This window comes from Tiliqua scincoides, chromosome 2 (assembly GCF_035046505.1).
Source record: "Tiliqua scincoides isolate rTilSci1 chromosome 2, rTilSci1.hap2, whole genome shotgun sequence".
Classification (NCBI taxonomy): domain Eukaryota; kingdom Metazoa; phylum Chordata; class Lepidosauria; order Squamata; family Scincidae; genus Tiliqua; species Tiliqua scincoides.
Genome location: NC_089822.1, coordinates 146,661,591 through 146,670,387, shown reverse-complemented (window position 1 = coordinate 146,670,387; position 8,797 = coordinate 146,661,591). Strand labels below are relative to the sequence as shown.

The following is an 8,797-nucleotide window of genomic DNA, read 5'->3' as shown; positions in this document are numbered from 1 at the left end:
CTTAAAGAGACATGTTCATGTTTAAAAAAAAGTTTAACTTGTTTACAACAAGAAACTCACAGCTCTTCACTTTGGTTCCCTTACTGTGGCATACCTGAGGTTTTAAGGAGGTTTCCCATATCAAATTTGTTTCCTCTTTAATGCATAGCAGTTAACTGAGGGACAGGTCTGCTGCTTTGGCATTGCAAGATGAGCAGATGGCCATCAGTAGACTTTTGTATAGCTTGATCACTCATGGAATGAGTATTAAAAGCAAGTTGACTACCCAGAGCCTGAAATGCAAGCATGCATGCAGGCTGGGAAGCATGACCAAGGGCTACAACTCATTGGTGTATTTTATGTGGACTTCATGACATCATTTACTCATGTTGTGGGCATGGGTCATCAAGCCACATGAGTTTGCCAGAATGGACACAATGGACCAGAATGCTGTGTGCTCCAAATTTCCAAAATCATACAAAACAACCCTGACAGATCTCAGTATTTGGCAATATAACAAATAAGGGGATCTTATGACCCAAGCATTTGCTAACTTTAACCCTATACACACTTTCATGCTTTGAAACATGCCTACAACCAAACAACATTATTGTGACATCTTAAAGACAAATATCTTTCTCATGGTACAGGCTTTCATCGCCTAGATGAGTCCATGTCATCAAATGCATCTGGCAAGCTTCAGTTCATGAAACCTTATGCTACAATAAATCAAAGTAGGAGTCTGGAAGAAAATAGAATCTATGGGTCTTCTTTTCGACCATCTGGCCGAGTCTTCGGAGAAGGAACTCCTTTCAAAAGTTAAACAGAGGCTTGTGCATTTCAAATCTCAAATCCTCCTTAGCCAGGTTGCATGGACTTGTTCCACCTCAAACTTTCACATTCCATTAGCCCACAATCAGATGGTGCTCTGCCAGATTCCCAGTCCTGGAGAATTATGCCCACCTTTAGCTACCGCAGACCCTTGCTTATAAGTCGACCCCACAGATAAGCTGAGGGCAGATTTTGAGCCAACAATCATGGAATTTTCTAAGACCCTCAGATAAGTCGGTTAAACTTAGGTGGATGTCTGACTATAGTTTTGTCTGATTTTTCCCAAGGCCAGATCCTGAAAAATAACCTACCAGTAATTGTTACTTAAGAACTGTACAGTCTAATTTATTAAAAACATAGTAAAAGATCATAAGATACATTTTTATTCTTTTTTAAATTCTGATCTTCACGACCTTTTTGTAAATGCTATCAGAGCAAGTGCACTGTAAACTACATACTAGTAAAACAGTGGTTCCCAACCTGGTATTCACGTACTCCCAGGGACACTCAACAGGACCTTTAGGTGTACTTGAAAAAGAATGAAATAATGGCAGAAAAAGGCAGGTCATGCTCCAGAATGCCTTGGAAGGCAGGAATGCCTTGCAAGGACCAGCAAGGCAGGAAGGGAGGTAGCTAGTTGACTGTGAAAGCCCCACCAGTAGCTAGTTTTTGGTCATCAATTCATGTATGAACCAGTGATTGAAAACCAGCACAGTAAAAAAGCTGAAACATAATATGGAAAGTGATCAATCACCCAGAATTTCTCAGCACACTTCTGGTGCAAAACAGTGCAAAGGCAAAGTCTTCTGTTCTTCAAACAGATGAAAAGAGAAAATATGTGATGAGTACATGAAGTCTGAGAGGAGATGAGGGCTTGTATTATTACAAACATTTTGCTAATATGAAGGGTACAATTTATGGAAATGGGCTGCCAAGGGATATGCAAATGAAAAAGGTTGACAACCACTGCAGGAGAATCATGAATCAAATCCACTTTTAAGGTGTCTGGTGTGTTAAGGCAGAAGCTCTACGTACAACATACAACCCATAACATACGTATAACTGAGAGTGTGCAATTCAATTCACAGCAGAGAGATGCAGTTGCATATATTTGCAACCCTTTTTACTCAGAAGTAGACCCGCTGCTTTCCATGGGTGTTATTCTCAAGTAATGGTGCTTTGAATTGTAGCCTGGGATGTTGCTTCAAATGAAAAGGGGATCCCAACCCGGTGGTGAAAAAAAAAGACCTCTGCCAAATGCAAAGCCTTTGCAAAAGGGAACCAGGTTGCAGCAGCAAAAGGGAACAGAGGAGAATAAAAGGTTAAAGTTGGCTGGAATTTCTCAGGAAAGTTACTATAGAAACAAATGAGCCTGCTTGAGGAAGAACAGAAACTTTTCAGAGTCCTTCAGACACTCTGGTGCCTGCCTGAGCTTAGCGGAGAAAGGAAACTGTTCAGAGTTGGAAGGCTCTGCCATCTGATTGACCAGGAGATCAGGCAGAGTGAGAATTGGAGCTTGATTACTTGGCAAAAATTTCATGTACTATAAGTGAGTATCTATGGTAATTCGCTCCCCTTCTTTCCTCAAAAATGACCCTGGTTCTGCCCTGCAGTACTGCTGGACTCCACCACCAGGATAGCTCGCCTGTTTAACCTACAGAGGTCCTCCTTCCTGCCAGCAGCCTTCCGCCACTACAGCAGCCCCTTGGTCCTCAGCAGGTCTTGGGCACAGCAGCCAAACAGTGTCTCCAGTAGTATCAGCCACTGCTGATACCACATCTACGTCCTCGCCAGTTCTTCCGCCATTCCAATACAGATGGCACTTTATCTATCTCTTTTGATTAATCTTAAGGAATGTCCTGTAATTACAAAAGCCAGATTTAACATTGTTCCATCTGCAGTAAGCTCAGGAAGATATCATAAGGTCCCTTTTTTTGACCAGCATTGCCCCTGTTCTCTGTTGCAGGTCGAGACCCTTTCTCATATACTTTTTTCTTGCCCAATTCATATTGATATGTGCTCGATTTATCTAAAAACTAACCTAGTGAAGAAGACTGGGCTCTCAGAGCAGCTGAAACTTATATACCTATTCAATGCCCAGTAGGTGTGTTGCTGGGCACTGCTAATTTCCTTTTGTCAGTTGTAGAAAAGTATGGAAATAGGCCAGTGTGGTATGGTTTAATTGTATTTTAATTTTAAAATTTGTGTGTGACTTTTAAAAAAATTTTTATTTTGCTATGGTTGGCAACCTTCATTCTGGAAAGACTATGGTATAAGCCTACAGCACCCGGTATTCCCAGGCGGTCTCCCATCCAAGTACTAACCAGGCCTGACCCTGCTTAGCTTCCGAGATCAGATGAGATCAGGCATGTGCAGTGTAACAATTGCTGCTTATTTGTTGGAACAGACAAGTTAATGCCAATAAAGGTATCTAAATCTAAAAATCCAGTTAAAGTAGGACAAGTCTCATCCCTGTTTTTTTTTTCCTGCAAACACTAACAGGGTACCCCTTGGAAGTTGCAGGAATTACCGCAGATACTTGAGATACTTGAGTCAATCCCACAGATAAGCTGAGGGCAGGTTTTGAGCCCAAAATCACAAAATTTTCTATGACCCTTGTAGAAGTTGGGCGTAAAACTTAGGGGGTGTCTGACTATAATTCAGGGACACCCCACTAACACCAAAAAACACAGATCCTCAGGTCCCTATATTAAAATGGCGAAGTACTGTGTTTGCAGATGGTTGGGTATAAGACCCAGCGCCTGCTTGCCTGATTGAAGTGCTGGCTGGCTGTGAGGAAAGACCCAGGAGTCGTCAGTCCTGCCCCTTCTTGTTCCACTTCCTCTCCCTCCCCTGCCCTGCCCTCCTCCCACCCCAGAATGCTTATTGTTGCCTTGAGCTCTTCTGTTGCTCCAGGCAGCATGTGGTTGGTGCTGAGCTCTGTGGTGACTGTCACTGGGCCGGCGCTAGTGCTGACTCGACAGGAGGTGTCGTGGCACATTTGCAACACCCAGTGTTGGTGGTACACTCATACTTACTGGTGCTGATGAGCTCAGGACTGGGCTCTTAGCTCATCATGGTGCTTTGCTGTAGTTGTTCCTTCACATGGATTCATGTGGTTTTTGGTATTTCATAGGACTTTCATAGGGATCTTTCCGTGACTCAGGGTCCAACCAATATGTTGAGTTTCTAAGTATAATAAAATACGCTTGCGCAATGTATGACCCACCATGCTACATACAGCTCACCAGGTAACCATGTTGACTAGTGCAAGGCTGGACAAACCCACCCCACTGCATTTTGCAATATCAAATCAAAATGAAATCAAGAGACTTGTCTAGTTCTAGGAGACTCCATATGTAGCTGGTGTGCTGCATTTGTCATTGCAGATCACAAGATACAGAGCTAGCTAGAGACAGCCTGGCCCAGTTCATATGTATTTATATGCCTAGATAAATATAGCATAGCATGAAGAAACAGTATACCGTATTTTTCGCTCCATAAGACGCACTTTTTCCCCCCAAAAAAGTGGGGGGAGAAGTGTGTGCGTCTTATGGAGCAAATACTGCAAAGCTGCAGGGGTTCTCAGGGCAGCAGAGCCTCCTTGGCAGGTGCTTCAGCCCCTGACCAGGGTCCTGCCTGCCTGCTCAATGGTAATGCAAATGCAAATGCAATGGTAATGCTAATGCAAATTGTAATGCAAATGCAGGCACTCAATGGTAATGCAAATGTAATGCTTAGTGACAATGCACTTGCAGAAAAATACTACAGTACCTCATTCTACCAGTGCAAGGATGATAAAGCAGAAAAGGCTAGCATATAAAATTCCTTTTAAACTAGAGGTAGTAAAATATGCTAAGGAGCATGGAAACAGAGCAGCGGAGAGACATATTTTATTACACTATTTGGTTCAGAATATTTTTTTTCCTGTTTTCCTCCTCTAAAAACTAGGTGCGTCTTATGGTCAGGTGCGTCTTATAGAGCGAAAAATATGGTACTTAACTTTGTGCACTTCTTTTATGAAAACAAAACTGCGGATCTAGGGTTTTCCCATTTTTACAAATTGTCCCCCAGAATTGCTTCCCTCTGTACAAGAACTTGTGATAAACTGTGGATGTGACTTCACACCTCTGTCACCATAGATAAGAGGTTCCCAAACTTTATTGACTGGCGGCTCCCTTGACCTACTGGGCCATTGGCCAGGGCTGCCCATTAGGGCTACAAACCTATACATAGTATAGGACGGTGGGTTTTTCATTAGGGTTCTGCCTCTCCTTTGGCTGATTTCCATGGCTCCCTGGGGAACCACGGCTCAGAGTTTGGGAATGACTGGCATAGAAACAACCAGAAGCAACTCCTAATCCCAATAGCTGTTGTGGGGGGACTGTTACAATCAGAGGAATGATTGCTGGTTGCTATTGGCTGCCTTCAGCTGTATTCAGCTATAGCTCAGTCCACATTGATGTTACTTCACCTTATCCTGAACCTCAGAACCATTGGGAAGAAAAGCAATGAGCTTCAGCACACAAACCAGCCTTGTCTATGTCTTTACAGTTTTATAGGGGCCAAATCAGATGTATTCTTAGTCATGCAACCTGACCAAATTCTTTTTTTTGGGGGGGGGGGCGGGGGGTTAAGTGCTGAACAGCAAGTACAGGGGCTGCATAATGGGATGAAACCATGGCAGGGAGAGGCATGGGGGCTTTAGTGAGGGCTTTGTCCCCACTGTCATTTTGAGCCTGCGGAACCTCTTTCTTCATTTAATAAAAATGGCTTCAAAACAGCTTTTCCAAAACGTTCATCTCTTCACCGTATGAGAGGAAATTGATTTTTTAAAGGGAGAAACATTAGATGGAGCTACCTTAAATTCCATCAAACTCCAGAAGCTCCCCACCCACCCCTTTTCCATTCCCATACACAGAGCACTCGCGTGCTTTAATTACCCTGAAGGCCTCGATGTCATTTGCTGGACCACAGTATTTTGACTTACTCACTGTGCCTTCTTTCTTTAAGACAGATTTGTTCTGTTGATGAAGACATGAGTTATCCAAGTTGAGGCTTTCCAAAAAAACCATTTCAGATTTTTAAAAGGCCCAAGGAAAAACCTTCACGACGCCAATCGCGTGTTATTTATTTTGTTTTTAGAAAGGTGGCATTCCCTCCTCTTTCTGCTGCTGGTGACATTTAACTCTGCAAGTGGAAAAAGGAGTCTGGAGCCAGATGAAAACCTCAATGTATTGACAGGAAGGTCAGCAAGGAGAGGAGCTCATAGCCCTCAGGCTCGTCCAAACATGGCCTCAGAGGGTTAACACACCTTGTTACGGTGTGTGTGTGTGTGTGTGTGTGTGTGAAATGACAGGGTTCCTTTTGCCAAGAACATCGTCTCCTGCACCTAGGTTCCTATAATACAGTGGCAAGCTTTGAGGTTCAATGCGGAGATGAATGAGCCAAAGCGCAACTTTCTACTGCCAGTAGTACAGAAGAAAACATGCACAAGTGGTGAATGCCTCCAGAAAGTGAATTTGTCTCATATCCAGCCTGCTAAGCATACTCCTACCCCACCAAACCTACCCTCAGCTCCAGTCAGCCAAAACGTCTCCCAAAGAAGCTCCTCCCACCAATCATGATGGCTAAACCATTTTCAAAGGCATTATACCTCTCAGTACCAGACTCTGGGAACAAAATACAGAGAAACACAATTGCTAACATGCCTGTAAAGGCAGCCTCAGCATTAATGCTGGGGTTCCTTCTACATTAAAAGCCTGGGGAACCACATCACCACAAGCTCAACCAGGATGTCTATTAGTCAGCAGAGTGGGTGGCACATCACAGGCTTCCACTACACATACACTCACACAGCCACAGTCGTAAAAGATGGATATCAGGAACAAGGACTGCATGACTAGAGACAGAGGGCCAGTTCAGATTATACTTGCCCAACTAACCCAGCCACACCAGATGCGAGGCATGATCAAGCACATCCTGCCCTCCCTTCTGGAATGCCTTGCAGTTTTAATAGTCACAAGGGGGTCGTTCATCCAAATCACATGCAATCCAAATACTTTTTTACTGGCACAGTGACAACTCCCCTCCTCATCTCCTCTCTTGAGTCTGGAGCACTGTTGAGTATCCAGCTGGTATTACCTGAAAAGTATGGCTGATGTGTGGTCCTCAGCACCCTTCCACCAGGTTTCTGTTACACAGGTCAGTTTTCTGCACAATGAAAACATGGAGGGGAGTTGCTTTATTGGTTGTTGTTGACTTCTGGTCACCTCTGTGTGCATGTCACTAAAACGCAAATGAGGAAATGGAGACAACTTTTAAAAGATGGTATCCTGAATTAAGAAAAAAAAATCAGATTTAGAGCAGAGATCATAAATATTTGCTCTGCCAAGCCAAATATAGCCTTTCAAGTATCCCACCAAAGAGCCAATAAGCCTACAGTTTTTGTAATGATGTCACTGAAGTATGTGATTACTTTGTTTGGAACATGAATTTGTTCGGTTTGGTTGCAGAGTGACTCTTGAAGAGGAGGCTGGTGGGACATGTGCCAAAGGCCTATGGCTATGCAGTGGCCCACAGCCATGCCTCAATCCATGAGGGTCCACTGCCATCATTGCTCCCCCACCAACACATGGAAGCCATGGCCAGGATGCTTAGCGGGTGACTATGGGGGATGGGTGGCAGCAGTGAACTCTCTTCCTTTCCCAGTTCCATTTCACCATTCCCAGATGTCGTGTCTCTTGACATTGCTTCACGAGGAAGAGCAACCAGGAATCAATGGAGAAAGAGGACAACCTGCTGCTAACAGCTGTTCTCCATTGTGTCCCAGTAAGTTCCCCACTGGGCCCTGGGCCCCTGGCTGGCTTACTGGGAGGTAATGGGAAGCAGCAGCAAGCCACCTTCTTCTTTCACCAGAACCAGTGGAAAATTCTGGATGTTCCAGCTATCCCCCACCCCTCACATACAGTGTCAGGAACTGGGGCAAAATGGCACTTGGGGAAGAAAGAGAATGGTATGTTACTCCCTATTATTGCCTGGGCAGTCAACCAGGGACCAATGGGGATTCTCACCAGCAGATGGTGGGAAGAGTTAACCAGCACCATATGTGAGACCTCTTTCATACTACCACATCCCAATAGCAGTTATGGTGAAGGAGAACATTGCCTGTCAATTGCATGGTTAGCTTTCCTGGCTGGGCACCAGCCTGAAACTAGGCAGTAAACAGGTGAGAGTCTGCTTTTACCACAGTGCTGTATCTGCTGGTGGCAGATGTAGATAGGTAGGTAGAAGAATGTCTGTCTGCTATGTAGGGAATAGCTGGTACACACGTTCCTCAAGCTTAAGAGAAGCACACTGTTGGTACACCCTCTCAGGACTTTTGCCCCATTATCCTCCGAGAACTACAGCTGCCCTGCTTGGATGTAATATGAACCAGGAACTATTTTCTCCAGAATTTCTTGTCTGGCTTAGACTATAAAATGAGATTCTGTATGTGTCTGAGCAGCGTTTGCCAGGCCAGCTGCCCCAAAGCAGCTGTTTTGTAAAATTAATTTAAGGTTAAACCCCTTATTCTCACTGGAAATACTCATTGGTGGCTATAAAATGCAGTGAACTGCAAAAATGCCTCTTTCCATTTTTAGGTGCATGCCCTATTCCTAGAGTTCATTACTGTTCACCCCTTACTCTGAATGGAACTCTTACTGATGGTGGTGGACCCTATGATGAGACCACCTGCCCAAGCAGCCTTCATATGGTGAGCAACTCCCCCTTATTTAAGTCAGTTCTCTCTGTTGCTGCTTGCAAACATTTTACGTGCTTGCTGTCCAAAATCCTCTGTTTTCATGGGGTGCACACATGGCACCATCAGCACATCAGCATGTTCTCATAATATTGGTGCTTAAGAGAATTCTTGGAAAACAGATCCCCCCCCCCCAAACAAACTTGCAAAGAAAGCTTGTAAATACGGGGTCAGTTCCAAACTGAA

At 44.2% G+C, this 8,797-nt stretch overlaps 1 pseudogene; it reads right to left on the bottom strand.

Moving 5' to 3' along the window:
• Positions 1-3,085: 3,085 nt before the first annotated feature.
• On the bottom strand, positions 3,086-3,205 carry LOC136643504 (5S ribosomal RNA; annotated as a pseudogene).
• Between the last annotated feature and the right edge of the window lie 5,592 nt (positions 3,206-8,797).